Here is a 17,637-nt window from a genome sequence, read left to right as displayed (position 1 = left end):
CGGAGGAGGAAACGTCCCGCAAGCTAAAGAGGAGAGCGAGGGGACTAGAGGATTCACAATCACGAGCGTGGTCGGGATCAGGTGAGCTCCGCAGTCGCCGCCATGGGAGGAGGACTCTCCGCTTGACACGGTGGATGATTTCTCGCAGACCCCAGGTGGTGCTGAAACGATTTCCTGCACTCTCCCCCCTCGTCGCTGGTGGTGGTGGTGGACGTCTGTCACTCATCTGCATCTCGTTTTGGCATGGAGAAGCACGGGCACCGGCGGCGTCCGGGCTGCCCACAACCCGTTGAACGGAATGATACAACAAGACTAGGTATGTTCTTCTTGCTCCTATCCGATCAACTTTGCATATCCCATGTTCAATGTTTACATAGACCATTAGTTCATCGATCTCATCACATCCCAATCCAAGCAAGGATAAGAAGAAGGCAAAGACGACAAAGGCAAGAGGTCCGACATTCTCAACTTTTGAGGTGAAAGTGCTAGTTATCGACTAGAGGGAGGGTGAATAGGCGATTTTTGTGAAAGTCTTCAAAACACGGGGTCTTTGAAGACAAACAGTAGCAATGAACCTATTGATATGCAGCGAAAGGTAGACTACACTAGGCAAGCCATAGTCAAGTAAGCAATGAAGTGAAAACACGAAGACTATCAGCAGCTAGGTAGTAAGGATCAGGATGGAAGATAGTATGAAGCCAAACAACAACAGTGTTCACACAGTGAAGACAATCAGATCATGCAGGGAGAGGCAATGACTTCACAAAGGCAAACTGTAAGTAATGAGAGGTAATGGATAGAACCAGTTGCTTGGAGAGGACAAGGATTTGTTGGACCAGTTCCAGTTGTTGTGACAACTGTACATTTGGTTAGGGAGGCTGAGATTCAACTCAGAAGACCGCGTCTTCATCTTATTCCCCTTGAGCTAAGGACACTTAGTCCTCGCCCAATCACTCTGGTAAGTCTTCAAGGTTGAAAGTGCTAGTTATCGACTAGAGGGGGGGTGAATAGGCGATTTTTATCAAAGTCTTCAAAACATGGTAGTTTCGAAGACAAACAATATAAATGACCTAATTGATATGCAGCGGAAGATAAACTACAACAAGCAAGCCATAGTCAAGTATGCAATAGTGTTAACGTACGAAGACTAATAGCAGCTAGGTAGTAGGATCAGGATGGAAGATAGTACGAAGCCAATCAACAATAGTAGTCAAGCAATGAAGTCAATCAGATAAGACAGATAAACAATGACTTCACGAAGACAGACTCAAAGTAAAGGGGGGAAGAGATAGAACCAGTCACTTGTCGAAGACACGGGATTTGTTGGACCAGTTCCACTTGCTGTGACAACTGTACGTCTGGTTAGGGAGGCTGAGATTCAACTCAGAAGACCGTGTCTTCACCTTATTCCCCTTGAGCTAAGGACACTTAGTCCTCGCCCAATCACTCTGGTAAGTCTTCAAGGTAGACTTCCGAACCTTCACAGACTTCGTTCACCCGGCAATCCACAATGACTCTTGGATGCTCAGAACGCGACGCCTAACCGGCTGGAGGATACACAGTCCTCAAGTGTAATAAGTCTTCAGGTCACACAGACAGAAAGACTTCAGTGATGCCTAACACTCTTTGGCTCTGGGTGTTTGGGCTTTGTCCTCGCAAGGATTTCTCTCTCAAAGGCTTCGAGGTGGGTTGCTCTCAAAACGACAAAAGCCGTAAACTAACTCTGAGCAGCCACCAATTTATGGTGTAGGGGGTGGGCTATTTATAGCCACAAGGCAACCCGACCTAATATGTCCGAAATGACCCTGGGTCACTAAGGAACTAACACGTGTTCCAACGGTCAGATTTCAAACACACATGACAGCTTTACTTGGGCTACAAGCAAAGCTGACTCATCCAGCTCTGGATAAGATTTGCTCTCATTGTCTTCGCTCGAATACATAGGATTTAGGTTGAGCATCACTTCAGTCACTCTGACTTAGTTCACTTGGACCCCACTTAACAGTGCGGTGGTTCCTATGACTCAACAAAGAAGAAAAGGAAACAATGAAACGACTCAGTCTTCGCGCTCCATAGTCTTCACTCAATGTCTTCTCATGTCATAGACTTCAGTGTGAATATCTTCACACACCACCATTGTCTTCAATGTCTTCATACATTTTTAGGGGTCATCTCCGGTAGGTAAACCGAATCAATGAGGGACACTACCTGCGTTATCCTGCAATTCTCACAAACGCATTAGTTCCTCAACCAACTTTGTCGTCAATACTCCAAAACCAACTAGGGGTGGCACTAGATGCACTTACAATCTCCCCCTTTTTGGTGATTGATGACAAACTGGTTGAAGTTTTCAACGGGAAAGAAGTATGTGAAATTGTAAAGGATAGCGTATTGTCTTCATAAGTGGCAAGGGCTCCCCCTGAAGATGTGCATATAAATAATTTGCTTTTGGAATGCAAATGCACATGGCAGGTTGTACTTGTGGAGATCCTCTTCAACTTATGAAGATAATTCATCATGCATGAAATGATATAGCTAAGAGAATGACATGCATAATGAAAAATGGACGTCTGCAGAATGATCTAAGTGCGGAAGTTATCATCGCGCGTGGAAACGCAAATAAGTAGCAGACGACCATCAAGTTTAAGTGTTACAACTCAAAGAACGAAGTGTATCAAAAAGCAAGAGTTGTAAGCACTAGGCAAAAATATAAAGCAACCGCCCTTATGAACCCGCTTGAAGACTATCAAACTCATACGCTTCTCCCCCTTTTGTCAGTAATGACCAAAAAGGTTTGAAGACATAGAGCATCTACTTGTCCTCATGAGGAGTAGTTGAAGCAGCAGGGTTGTCGTTGTCGTTTGGCGTTGCAGGCGAACTTGGTGCAGTGTCGATGCGTGCAGAAGTAGGGGGCGGTGAAGTAGCATCGTCTTCATCATCGATGACATTGGCATTGACAGTTGCCGCGGAGGAAGAATAATCAGAGTCTTCAAGAGATGGAGTTCTTCGTAGGACAGCATTCCATGGAGGAGTGGAGTCAAACTTGAATCTTTCCGTGAAGCCATCATCTTGAAGATCAGCTTCAGCACTGAGTAGGGTCAAACTCTTCCATGAACGCCGACAAGTTTCGTGAGTGACAAATGCATTCTTGGTGGCAAGGTTTGGAATGCGATTTACGTCCACCAAGAGGCTTTGCATCTGACGCTTCAGCCAAAAATGATGCTTATCTTGCTTCTGATGTAGGGCCACAAGAAGTTCTTGGTCATTTAGGACCCGAGAGTGCTTCCGAGGCCTTTGAGCAATGGTACTCTCAATAGCTTCAATTGGTGCACGATGAGGCAGACGAGTATTCCCAGCCATCGGATAGACACGCGTGACAGCTTGGACTCCTTCCATAGGCTGAGTGAAGCTTTGATGTTCAACATTCTGAAGACAAAGAGGCTTCTTGGCAGGTTCAGGGTATATGGCTTCAACTGACATATCAACCTTTGGTAGGAAGATCACATGATTGCGAGCAGATGGTTGATAGTTGACAGCAGAGTGTTGCTTGATGAGGTGCATGACCCATGGAGCATAGAATTTTAGTTCGAAGAGGTCAGATCCAGATGCAGCCAGTTGCCTGATGAAGAAATCTTGCGCATTGAAGCTAATGCCATTGAGGATGTAAAAGACCAATGTCTTCATGGCTCCTTCGAGTTTTGCAGCTGATGAATGTCCTTTGATAGGCCATAGAGTCCGCCTGATGATATGATATATGGTGTGCGGCAGATACTCAAGGTCATCAACAAAGTACTCCTTTGGATATTCAGCATCACGTGGCAAAGGCTTCATCATGCTTAACATCTGCCTCATATTGGGTTCAGGCTTATGAAAGATGCTCTCCAGTGCATTGCGGTGGTTTTGACAACCATGTTCATATAGCTCTCCGGGAGTGGATAGGCCTGTAAGCTCAATGATATCCAGAGCTTTGGCTTCATGATGAACATTTCCTGTCATTCACTCGAGAACCCAGGTCTTGATATCTCTGTTGTAGCCGCGAATGTGGAGGGTAGCATAGAATTGAAGCAATAGCTCTTCATTCCAATGTTCTTTGTCTGTGACAAAGCTGAGCAGACCAGCATCACGAAAACAATCAAGTGCTTCTTCTAAGCCCGGTAGTCCAGCAATGGCTTCAGTGTCGAGGCGCATATGAGGGAAAATGCTCCCTTGATCATACAGAACACAGGAGTAATAGCTTCGCTGCTGATGACTCCAGAACCGATCTGATGATATTCTTGGCTTCATGCAGGGGTTCTTTGAGCTGTCAAAGAATGTGTTGTGGCTCTTGAAGCCATTTGCATTGAAGGACCCGACAGATGTGGCAGTACCAGGAAACCTTGGCAGTCTTGGCTTTGGCTTCTGGACCTGAGGCCTATGCTCAATGTGATAGTCAAATTGAGGACCAGAGACAGTAGGCGGAGGGACCAGAACAGGCCATCTTACTGTGATTAGCTCGCCATGGTTGTATGCTTGCTCGATTGTATAAGGCCTTGGTGGCGGAACAGGAGCAGTGGCAGCAGCTGAGGCTTCAGGCTGCACAACAGGTGCTTCAGGAGCAGTTGCCTCATTAGTTTCAGGCACACTGTTTTGTTCAAGCTCCACATTAGCTTCAGTCATGACAACGTCATGAGCTTCACTTGCGTTGGTAGTGGCAGCTTCAGGATTTTCAACCTCCATTTGCTGAGCTGGAGGGTCAGGCACAGACACGTTCACTTCATGAACAGTTTCTTCAGGAATGGGGGGAGTATGGACACGTTCTTCTTGATGTTCTTCATCGGCTGATGCAGCCGGATTGTCTTCAGCAGCTGATGCTTCAGACACGGAGACATTCACAACAGGAGTGGCTTCTGAAAACACTTGACGTGCAATAGGTTGATGGTGCACTTCTCCTTCTGGAATGCTCGGAAGAGCGACTTGAGGCCTTGGTCCTTTGCGAAGCCTTTGTAGTATAGGCGACGCCTTTGGAGATGGAGTGGGCAGGTCCTCATCCTCTTCAACTTGTACGGATGGTGTGGTTTGTTGTTGTTGGGGAGTGCTGGGGGAGTCTTGTTCTTGCGGGCGATCAGCCCATGAAGCATCCTGAGCAATTGGCGTCAGAGGACGACCAATGCTGATGATTTCGCTATTCGTACGAACATGCGATGATACCACATTATATTCAATTTGAGGAAGAACTTCATCATCTTCAACATTGTCATCTTGACCAATGTCTTCAGCAGCGGTGTGTTCAGCTGCTGGAATCTCTTCAGCTTCAGGAGCCTCTATGGAAGCAGGCTCATGAACAGTCATGTGAAGTTCTTGGGATGCAGATGCAGGACGAACCACTAAGATGGGTTCAACAACAAGGGGCTCTGTGGGAGCAGCCCGACTCTTCTTGATCTTGCGCTTCTTCTTGGAGGGAGCAGCTTCAGAGGCTTCAGTATTCTTTCTCTTTCTAGCTTCAGCCTCGGCAGCCCTCGTCTTCTTCTGTTCTGAAGCAGTTGACGTGACTCTTGGCTTCGAGCCAGTCATGCTGCTTGGGAAGACAATGCGAGGTTCATCTGGCCTTGAAGGTGCAGATTGGACAGTCGATTTCTTCTTCTTTGCAGCCATCCTGGGGTCGATGCCAGGACGACCAAGAGCCTTGCGCTTCTCAGCCTCATTGTAGGCAAGCACACACTTGTCAGCTAGACTCTTCATACGCTCTCTGGAGCCTCGAGCTTCTTCACGCTTCTTGTGAAAGGCTTCTTTGAGCTCGTGCAGCATGATCTTGAAGTTCCTGACATCTTGCACGTTGAGCGTGGCCACATGCTTCTTGAACTGAGCCTTTTCATAGTCAATCTTGTGCCTCAGTTCGACGATGCGCTGAGCAATAGCTAGCTCAGAAGCAATGGCGCGATTGAAGGCGATGCTGAGGCCAATTGGAAGTTGCAGATCATCGAAGCTGAGGTTTGGTGTGTCAAACCATTCATCAATGAAGTTATGAATGATTGCCACGTCAAAGAGAGGCAAGTTGTTGAAGATCTCTGCTTCTTCCTTGCTGTTGATCAGTTGCTCAAGAGCATCATCTGCAAGATCGTCATCGCTGGACAGATCAATGGGCTCTTCACGCAGAATAGCAGCAGGAGTCAAAGCCTGATCAGTACTCTTGACGATTTTCTTTTCTTCTCCGTCTTCTTAGAGATACGGGAAAGATCTTCAGACTGCACACTGGCTTCAGGAGGTGTAGTGGCCAGTGGCTTCACACGAGAAGCTTTTGGAGGTGCAGCTGATGATGAAGCCTTAATCTTCTTTGGCTTCTGCGGCCTTGGAGGAGGAGCTGGGGCTTCATCAGAATCAGCATCATTGTCAGAATGATCCACTTTGGCACCTTGTACCAAGATGTAGGAGAGGAGGCCTTCAAGGTTTGCAAAGGGGCCAATTCTATTTTCTTCAGCTTCACGTGTGCCATCATCACGGGGAGCAGAGGGACCAGGTTTGAAGTCTAATCCTCATGACTTCTTGTTTTCCTTTGCTGAAGCCTTAGCATACTGAAAATTGCGCTTGAAGAGATTGTCGTCACGACACCAGAGCAATGATGATGGGTCGGCTTCTTCAGGCTGTGGTCCATGGATCATGCAAGGATAGAATTCTTGCGCAATGGCTTCAGCTTTGTTCTTGGGGGGAAGGCCTCGATAGAGAATATCACCCCAAGGGCTCTTGATAGCATTTTTCTCTGCGTACTCCTGGGTCATGAACTTGTACTTGAACCACTGTTCAGCCCAATAGCGTCGAATCCATTGGATTCGAGTCTTGCGCTGATTGTAATCCTCTTCAGGATCTGTTTTGTAGATTTTAGCAAGATCATCAGGCAGATCCTTTGAAGTTCCCCCACGACACTGTCTGCCACCCTTCCTTACTGATTTCTCTGCAGCCATGAACTTCAAACGAAATGGCTTCAATATATTCAAAGGCTTCAAAGGCTTTCGCTTGCTGGTCAGACAGGAACTAGCTTCAGGAGAATCAATGCATTGCTGTAAGAATTCTGCAAATGAACGCAGACTATGAGAACCTAGGGATTCTCCCACGGACATGTACCTGTGACAGCATTAGAGATGCGAGGGAAGGGGAAGAGGTCATATGCATTCTCAGAAGATTTTGAAGATAAATCAGTTTGAAGACATTGACCTCATGTTGCAAAGACATTCACTTATATGTTGAGAGTCGGTTCCAGATTTGTATGAATCCGTGAATAAGTACAAGTGAGGAATCTAACTAGATGTGAAGCTTAAGTGAATATACTAGGCAGTATGAGATGCAGACAGAGTAGATCTAACTTTGTATAGACAAAAACCAATTTTGATAAATTGGATGAATCATTGAGGATCAAAAAGCTGGTAAAAATAGAGTTATATTTACCACACGAAGAACTGCTAGATGGGAAGAATTTGGAGACTGAGCAGTTCAGTCCACCGTGCCCTAACTTGGCGACGGAGGACACCTACGACAGCGGCGGAGAGGACGATGCCCGTGGCCGGCGTGAGGACGGCGTCGGAGAAGTTGCGGCAGCTAAGCGCTTCGTCGCCGGCGTCATCGAGAGCTAGCGGTGGCGCTAGGGTTTTGACGAGGTGGAGAGGTGGAAGAAGGTTTTCTTGACCACAGGGGACACGTATTTATAAGTAGGTGTGCAGCATAGCGCAATTACGCAGGTGCCCCTGTCTGTTCACATCCGTGGGACACGTGGCATACATGCAACATATATAGAGTTGTCCCACGTTCCCACGCCCGCCAAGTTTGTCGGATGGTTGTTCCGGCTTCTCCGGATATCGACAATAAAGATGAATCATTTAAATAGGACTTGATGTTTTTCTCAGTGTCTTCTGCTGACAAGGATGCAGAGAAGACATTCGATAGTTTCAATAGAATGCATATGATTTGGACAGATAGAGTTTGAGATAGTAAGCATAGAGAGATTAGGGTCCGATCACATTCACTTAGTTCAAAAGATTCAACAGTGAAGGCATAGCTATAAGTGAATGCTGTAGAGGACTAAATACTAGTATATATATATGAGAAGGCAATCAACTCAACATAGTGAAGTAAATCATGAAGATAAGTTGAAAGTTGAAGACAAATCAATATGCAAAGATATTCAACAATAACGCCATGAGTGAAACACTTCAAACCAAGAAATTTTGGTGGTGGCGTTTCCCACCGTATAGGAAGTATTAGACCCAGACACGACGCACAATTATCGTGGCGCTCCGAAGTCAAATTCCATGTTAACGTATTCACACTCATAATGTAAGTCTTCATTGATTGAAGATATACTTTACTTCGTGTGTTGCACATCTAAATCATCAACATGCATAAGTGTTAGGATGTGTGCCTGATCACAGGACATTTGAGGATTCCAAGATATTTAGCTCACACTGTAACTTGCAAAACCTTTTCTCATCCAAGGGCTTTGTGAAGATATCTGCCAGTTGCTCTTCAGTGTTGACGTGAATGATGTCAATATCCTTCTTCATGACATGATCTCTGAGAAAATGATGACGAATTTCAATATGCTTTGTCTTCGAGTGCTGAACTGGATTGTTGGCAATCTTGATGGCGCTTTCGTTGTCGCAGAAGAGAGGGACTTACTTCAGATCGATGCCATAGTCCTTGAGAGTTTGCTTCATCCACAAAAGCTGAGCACAACAAGATCCAGCAGCAATGTATTCAGATTCAGCAATTGAGAGTGATACACAGTTCTGCTTCTTTGAAGACCAACAGACAAGTGATCGTCCCAGAAAGTGACATGTTCCTGATGTTGACTTGCGATCCACCTTGTCACCAGCATAATCAGCATCCGAGAATCCAACCAGATCAAACCTTGAGCCCTTTGGATACCATAATCCGAGTGTTGGGGTGTAAGCCAAATATCTAAGAATTCGTTTCACAGCTAAGTGATGCGATTGCTTTGGTGCCGCTTGGATTCGAGCACACATGCAAACACTAAGCATAATATCTGGCCTAGATGCACATAGGTAAAGTAAAGAACCAATCATGGAGCGGTATACCTTTTGATTGAACTCTTTACCATTGTCGTCGGGACCAAGATGATGTTTGGCTGGCATTGGCGTCGTGTAACCTTTGCAATCTTGCATTCCGAACTTCTTCAGGCAGTCTTTGAGATATTTTTCTTGAGAGATGAAGATGCCATTTCTTTGCTGACGAATTTGAAGACCAAGGAAGAACTTCAGTTCACCCATCATGGACATCTGATATTGCTCTTGCATCATGTATCCAAACTCATCACTGTACTTCTGGTTGGTGCAGCCGAAGATTATGTCATCCACATATATTTGGGACACAAACAGTTCACCATCATATGTCTTCGTGAAGAGTGTGGGATCTAGGGATCCTGGTTTGAAGCCTTTGCTCTTCAGGAAGTCTTTGATTGTATCATACCAAGCAAGAGGAGCTTGTTTGAGGCCATACAGTGCTTTGTTGAGTTTGTACACCATATCAGGATGTTTTGGATCTTCAAAGCCAGGTGGTTGAGCAATATATACTTCTTCTTCAATCTTGCCATTGAGGAAAGCACTTTTCACATCCATTTGATATAGCAGGATGTTGTGGTGATTCGCATAGGCTAGCAGTATGCGGATAGCTTCAAGCCTAGCCACATGAGCAAATGTTTCATCGAAGTCAATTCCTTCAACTTGAGTATATCCTTGTGCCACAAGACGTGCTTTGTTTCTGATGACTTGACCATGCTCATCTTGTTTGTTCCGATATATCCATTTAGTGCCAATAATGTTATGCTTGCGAGGGTCAGGGCGCTTGACAAGTTCCCAAACATTATTCAGCTTGAACTGTTGAAGTTCTTCTTGCATGGCTTGAATCCATTCAGGTTCCATAAAGGCTTCAACAACTTTCTTGGGTTCAGATATTGATACAAATGAAAAATGCCCACAGAAATTTGCTAACTGTGTTGCTCTTGAGCGAGTAAGCGGACCAGGTGCGTTGATGCTATCAATTATCTTTTCAATTTGTACTTCATTTGCAACACGTGGATGAACTAGACGAAGACCTTGCTCATGCTAATCATTGTCATCATTGGGAGGATTGTCTTCGGTCTAAGCATTGTCTTCAGGTTGGTTTGGTGCAGAAATGATAAGTTCCTCTTCGGGCTGTGCTTCAGAGGGCATGATTTCACCAGTTCCCATCAACTTGATAGATTCACTGGAAGGAGCTTCATCTAGTGTGCTTGGCAGGAGCTCTCATTGTGAACCATAAGTTTCATCAAATCGCACATCCACTGTTTCAACGATTTTGTGGTGGAAGAGGTTGAAGACTCTGTAAGAGTGTGAATCCTTTCCATAGCCAAGCATGAAGCCTTCGTGAGCTTTGGATTCAAATTTTGACTTGTGATGGGGATCCTTGATCCAGCACCTAGCACCAAAGACTCTGAAGTAGCTGACATTTGGCTTCTTGCCAGTAAGGAGCTCATAGGATGTTTTGCCCAGAAGCTTGTGGATGTAAACACGGTTGATGATGTGACATGCAGTATCAATAGCTTCAGGCCAGAACTTTCTTGGTGTCTTGTACTCGTCGAGCATTGTTCGAGCCATCTCAATGAGGGTTCTGTTCTTGCGCTCAACAATGCCATTTTGCTGAGGTGTGTACGGAGCAGAAAATTCATGAGCGATTCCCATTGTATCCAGATAAAGATCAAGGCCGGTGTTCTTGAATTCAGTGCCGTTATCACTTCTAATATGCTTGATCTTGACGCCATAATTGTTCATTGCTCGATTGGCGAATCATTTGAAGACATCTTGTACTTCAGTCTTGTAGAGAATTATGTGCACCCATGTATATCTTGAGTAGTCATCAACAATGACGAAGTCATAGAGACACGCCGTTGTTGTGAGGGTGGAGTAGTGAGTGGGACCAAATAAGTCCATGTGCAACAGCTCGAAGGGTTGAGATGTTGTCATGATAGTCTTCGAGGGGTGCTTGGCCCTCGTCATCTTTCCAGCTTCGCAGGCACCACACAAATGATCTTTCTTGAACTTGACACCTTCGATGCCTATGACATGCTTCTTCTTGACGAGAGTGTGTAAGTTCCTCATGCCGGCATGCCCCAGCCTTCGATGCCAGAGCTAGCATTCTGAAGCTTTTGCAAGAAGACATACGGCAAGCTGTGGACCTGCTGAGAAATCTACCATGTATAGATAACCTTTCCTATACCCTTCAAAGACTAGAGACTTGTCAGATTCCATTAGTACAAGGCAACGATATTTTCCAAATATCACAATCATGTTTAAGTCACAAAGCATTGAGACAGACATTAAGTTGAATCCAAGGGATTCAACAAGCATCACTTTATCCATGTGTTGATCCTTTGAGATTGCAACTCTACCTAGACCCAATACCTTGCCTTTACCAGTGTCAGCAAATGTGATTTGACTCTTGTTGGATGGATGTAAGATTGAGTCCATGAGAAGACTTCGATCACCAGTCATGTGATTAGTGCATCCGTTGTCCATAATCCATTCTGAAGCACGAGGTGTCATACCCTACAGTGCAGTTAGGAGGATAGGCTTCACAAGGTATGTTGTGAAGCATAAGCAGTCGATGCACACTTGGATTATCACAGCATAGATGAAAGTTAGCACACAGTATGACAGGTAAGTGATTCATATGTGGAATACATAGTAAGTCGTTTTATCATGCATCCCTTTGTGTTTTAGGTCCCCAGCAATTATATCGTACGCCTTTGATTGCTGGCTGGAGACCATGTTCTGCAAAAGAGAGTTAGTTCTTCTTCACCACCCACATCTTTAGGGGTGGCTTAGAAGCAATGAGTCTAAGTGCAGCATCTGAGAATTTCGGCTTTGGAGCCCTAGCAAATAGCCTTGCAGGAGATGAATGATACTCATATGAATAAGCAGAAAAGTTCTTAGTACTATGAACATAGCGGTTTGAAGACACGCGCTCATAGTCATAAACTTGAGTATGATTTCCCTGCAAAACATTGGTGTTAGGGTGACTCAGGTGAGTCTTGTTTCCGTATGAAGCCATTGGACCATGTGGCGCCTTTGTTCTGGGGTTTGTCTTCTTCCTTGGTGGTGTCATGACAACATTCACACGAAGATTTTCAAGACAGCTTTTGGGAACCCAGATCTTCTTCATTGGCGGTCCATTCCTGCAGTTAGTACCAATATACCTGGCAAACACTTCACCATTCTGATTTTTGAATAGTTTATAGTTTGCATCAATGGATTCATCAATGATAATAGGATTAGCACATGTAAAGCCAGATAAAGTGGATGGATCCACTGAAGGTTCCTTTGCAGCAACCCATGTGGTTTTGGGATACTGCTCAGGCTTCCAGTAGGAACCATCGGCATTCATTTTCCTCTCGAACCCAACACCCTCTTTCCTAGGGGTTCGGTTCAGAATCTGCTTTTTGAGGACATCGCAAAGTGTCTGATGCCCTTTTAGACTTTTGTACATCCCTGTTTCAAGCAATGTCTTCAACCTAGCATTTTCATCAACAATAGCAGTGATATCCTCAGAAGAGGGGTTAGTTACCACATCAATAGTTGAAGACAGAGCAATAGTAGCAGCAGTGGAACATTCAACAACAGAGGTAGCGTTATCACGCTCAATGCATTTTAAGCATGGTGGTTCAAATCCATCCTGAGTGGGACTGATCTGTTGAGCATGAAATGACTCATTCTCTTTTTGAAGATCTTCATGAGTCGCTTTCAATTTCTCAAGCTCTTGCTTCCTTTGAAGTTAATCATAGGAGAGCTTTTCATAAGTGGTTGAGAGCGTCTCATGAAGACTTTCAAGTTCTTGATACTTAGCATGAAGATTTTTTATGTCTTCAACTAAGGACTGTGAACGTGTCATTTCCGCGTCCAACAGGTCATCACTTTTGTCTAACAGTTTTTGAGTATGTTCCATAGCCCTTTGTTGTTCAGTAGCAATTTTAGCAAGTGTTTTGTAGCTGGGTTTAGATTCACAATCAGAGTCATCTTCACTTGATGTTTGAAAGTAAGCATCGCGGGATTTTACCTTGGCACCGCGTGCCATGAAGCAGTAGGTGGGAGCAGGATCGTCCTTGTCATCATCAGCGTTGGTGTGGGAGTCATTGTCTTCAGTGTTGAAGATGGACTTGGCAACGTAGGCTGTGGCTAGAGCCAGACTTGCAACGCCAGAGTCGGACTCAGCTTCAGATTCCACCTCTGCCTCCTCAGAAGCAGACTCCTCCTCTGAATCCATTTCCTTGCCAACAAAAGCACGAGCCTTGCCAGATGAGCTCTTCTTATGAGATGAAGACTTTGATGTGGACTTGGAAGAAGACTATGATGATTTCTTCTTCTTCTTGTCATCAGAGTCATATTCCTTGCTCTTCTTCTTCTTCTTCTCGTTGTCCCACTGAGGACACTCAGAGATGTAGTGCCCAGGTTCTTACACTTGTGACATGTTCTCTTCTTGTTGTCTTGAGTGGGAGCTTCATCACTTCTTGAACTGGATCGTGAAGACTTTCTGAAGCCCTTCTTCTTGGTGAATTTCTGGAACTTCTTCACAAGCATAGCAAGCTCCCTTCCAATGTCTTCAGGATCATCAGAACCGCAGTCAGATTCTTCTTATTCAGATGAGGAAACAACTTTTGCCTTCAAAGCACGAGTTCGGCCATAGTTGGGGCCATAGATATCTCTTTTCTCAGAAAGCTGGAACTCATGTGTGTTGAGCCTCTCAAGTATATCAGACGGATCGAGAGTCTTGAAGTCAGGACATTCTTGTATCATGAGGGCAAGGGTGTCAAAGGAGCTGTCAAGAGATCTCAGCAGCGTCTTGACGATTTCATGCTTGGTGATCTCAGTGGCGCCGAGAGCCTGAAGCTCATTTGTGATGTCGGTGAGGCGATCAAACATGAGCTGGACATTTTCATTGTCGTTTCTCTTGAAGCGGTTGAAGAGATTGCGAAGAACACTGATCCTCTGGTCTCTCTGTGTAGAGACGCCTTCATTGACCTTGGATAGCCAGTCCCAGACTAACTTTGAGGTTTCCAGAGCACTCACACGGCCATACTATCCTTTGGTCAGATGACCACAGATGATGTTCTTTGCAGTCAAGTCTAGTTGAATGAACTTCTTGACATCAGTAGGGGTGACACCTTCACCAGTTTTGGGAACGCCATTCTTGACGACATACCAGAGGTCGACATAAATGGCTTCAAGATGCATACGCATCTTATTCTTCCAATAGGGATATTCAGTTCCATCGAACACGGGGCAGGCAGCAGAGACTTTGATTATCCCTGCAGTCGACATAGCTAAACTCCAGGTGGTTAAACCGAATCACACAGAATAAGGGAGTACCTTGCTCTGATACCAATTGAAGGTGCTAGTTATCGACTAGAAGGGGGTGAATAGGCGATTTTTATCAAAGTCTTCAAAACATGGTAGTTTTGAAGACAAACAATAGAAATGACCTAATTGATATGCAACGGAAGATAAACTACAACAAGCAAGCCATAGTCAAGTATGCAATAGTGTTAACGTATGAAGACTAATAGCAGCTAGGTAGTAGGATCAGGATGGAAGATAGTACGAAGCCAATCAACAATAGTAGTCAAGCAATGAAGTCAATCAGATAAGACAGATAAGCAATGACTTCACAAAGACATACTCAAAGTAAAGGGGGGAAGAGATAGAACCAGTCACTTGTCGAAGACACAGGATTTGTTGGACCAGTTCTAGTTGCTGTGACAACTGTACGTCTAGTTAGGGAGGCTGAGATTCAACTCAGAAGACCGTGTCTTCACCTTATTCCCCTTGAGCTAAGGACACTTAGTCCTTGCCCAATCACTCTGGTAACTCTTCAAGGTAGACTTCCGAACCTTCACAGACTTCGTTCACCCGGCAATCCACAATGACTCTTGGATGCTCAGAACGCGACGCCTAACCGGCTGGAGGATACACAGTCCTCAAGTGTAATAAGTCTTCAGGTCACACAGACAGAAAGACTTCAGTGATGCCTAACACTCTTTGGCTCTGGGTGTTTGGGCTTTGTCCTCGCAAGGATTTCTCTCTCAAAGGCTTCGAGGTGGGTTGCTCTCAAAACGACAAAAGCCGTAAACTAACTCTGAGCAGCCACCAATTTATGGTGTAGGGGGTGGGCTATTTATAGCCACAAGGCAACCCGACCTGATATGTCCGAAATGACCCTGGGTCACTAAGGAACTGACACGTGTTCCAACGGTCAGATTTCAAACACACACGACAGCTTTACTTGGGCTACAAGCAAAGCTAACTCATCCAGCTCTGGATAAGATTTGCTCTCATTGTCTTCGCTCGAAGACATAGGATTTAGGTTGAGCATCACTTCAGTCACTCTGACTTAGTTCACTTGGACACCACTTAACAGTGCGGTGGTTCCTATGACTCAACAAAGAAGAAAAGGAAACAACGAAACGACTCAGTCTTCGCGCTCCATAGTCTTCACTCAGTGTCTTCTCATGTCATAGACTTCAGTGTGAATATCTTCACACACCACCATTGTCTTCAATGTCTTCATACATTTTTAGGGGTCATCTTGGGTAGGTAAACCGAATCAATGAGGGACACTACCTGCGTTATCCTGCAATTCTCACAAACGCATTAGTCCCTCAACCAACTTTGTCGTCAATACTCCAAAACCAACTAGGGGTGGAACTAGATGCACTTACAAAGGTAGACTTCCAAACCTTCACAGACTTCGTTCAACGACAATCCACAATGACTCTTGGGTGCTCAGAACGCGACGCCTAACCGGCTGGGGGATTCACCGTCCTCAAGTGTAACAAGTCTTCAGATCACGCGGACAGAAAGACTCCAGTGATGCCTAACACTCTTTTTGGCTCTGGGTGTTTTGGGCTTTGTCCTTGCAAGGGTTTCTCTCTGAAATGCTTTGGAGGTAGGTTGCTCTCAAACGACAAAAGTCATGCACTAACTCTAAGCAGCCACCAATTTATGGTGTAGGGGGTGGGCTATTTATAGCCAGGAGGCAACCCGACCTGATTTGTCCAAAATGACCCTGGGTCACTAAGGAACTGACACGTGTCCAACGGTCAGATTTCAAACACATGAGGTAGCTTGACTTGGGCTACAAGCAAAGCCGACTCATCCAGCTCTGGATAAGATCTGCTCTCATTGTCTTCGCTCGAAGACATAGGATTTGGTTGAGCATCACATCAGTCACTCTGACTTTGTTCACTTAGACCCCACTTAACAGTACGTTGGTTCCTATGACTCAACAAAGAAGAAAAGGAAACTACGAAACAACTATGTCTTCGCACTCCATAGTCTTCATGCGATGTCTTCTCATGTCATAGTCTTCAATGTGAATATCTTCACAGACCGCCATTGTCGTCAATGTCTTCACAGATTTTTAGGGGTCATCTCTGGTAGGTAAATCGATTCAAAATGGGACTACTACCTATGTTATCCTGCAATTCTCACAAACACATTAGTCCCTCAACCAAGTATGTCGTCAATACTCCTGAAAGGGCTAGTTATCGACTAGAGGGGGGGGGGTGAATAGGCGATTTTTATGAGAGACTTCAAAACATGGGAGTTTCGAAGACAAACAATAGAAACAACACTATTCGAATGTAGCGGAAGGTAGACTACACTAGACAAGCCATAGTCAAGTATTCAATGAAGTGAAAGCACGAAGACTATTAGCATCTAGGTAGTAAGGATCAGGATGGAAGATAGTATGAAGCCAATCAGATCAGGTAGTCACACAATGAAGTCAAACAGATAATGCAAGCAGGCATTGACTTCACGAAGACAAACTGTAAGTAAAGAGAAGTAAGAGATAGAACCAGTGGCTTCAGAAGGACAGTGATTTGTTCGACCAGTTCGAGTTGCTGTGACAACTATACGTCTGGTTAGGGAGGCTGAGATTCAACTCAGAAGACCGTGTCTTCACCTTATTCCCCTTGAGCTAAGGACACTTAGTCCCCGCCCAATCACTCTGGTAAGTCTTCAAGGTAGACTTCCGAACCTTCACAGACTTTGTTCACCGGCAATCCACAATGGCTCTTGGATGCTCAGAATGCGACGCCTAACCGGCTGGAGGATTCACAGTCCTCAAGTGTAACAAGTCTTCAGATCACACGGATAGAAAGACTTCAGTGATGCCAAACACTCTTTGGGCTCTGGGTGGTTTGGGCTTTGTCCTCGCAAGGATTCTCTCTCTCAAAGGCTTCGGAGGTGGGTTGCTCTCAAACGACAAAAGCCGTATCTAACTCTGAGCAGCCACCAATTTATGGTGTAGGGGGTGGGCTATTTATAGCCACTGGGCAACCCAACCTGATTTGTCCGAAATGACCTTGGGTCACTAAGAAACTGACACATGTCACAACGGTCAGATTTCAAACACACGCAGCTGCTTGACTTGGGCTACAAGTAAAGCTGACTTATCCGACTCTGGATAAGATTTGCTCTCATTGTCTTTGCTCGAAGACATAGGATTTGGTTGAGCATCACTTCAGTCACTCTGACTTTGTTCACTTGGACCCCACTTAACAGTATGGTGGTTCCTATGACTCAACAAAGAAGAAAAGGAAACAACGAAACAACTAAG

Source organism: Triticum aestivum, chromosome 5B, assembly GCF_018294505.1.
Source record: "Triticum aestivum cultivar Chinese Spring chromosome 5B, IWGSC CS RefSeq v2.1, whole genome shotgun sequence".
NCBI lineage: Eukaryota > Viridiplantae > Streptophyta > Magnoliopsida > Poales > Poaceae > Triticum > Triticum aestivum.
The sequence above is the reverse complement of the archived record's forward strand: the minus strand, read 5'-3'. Positions refer to the sequence as shown.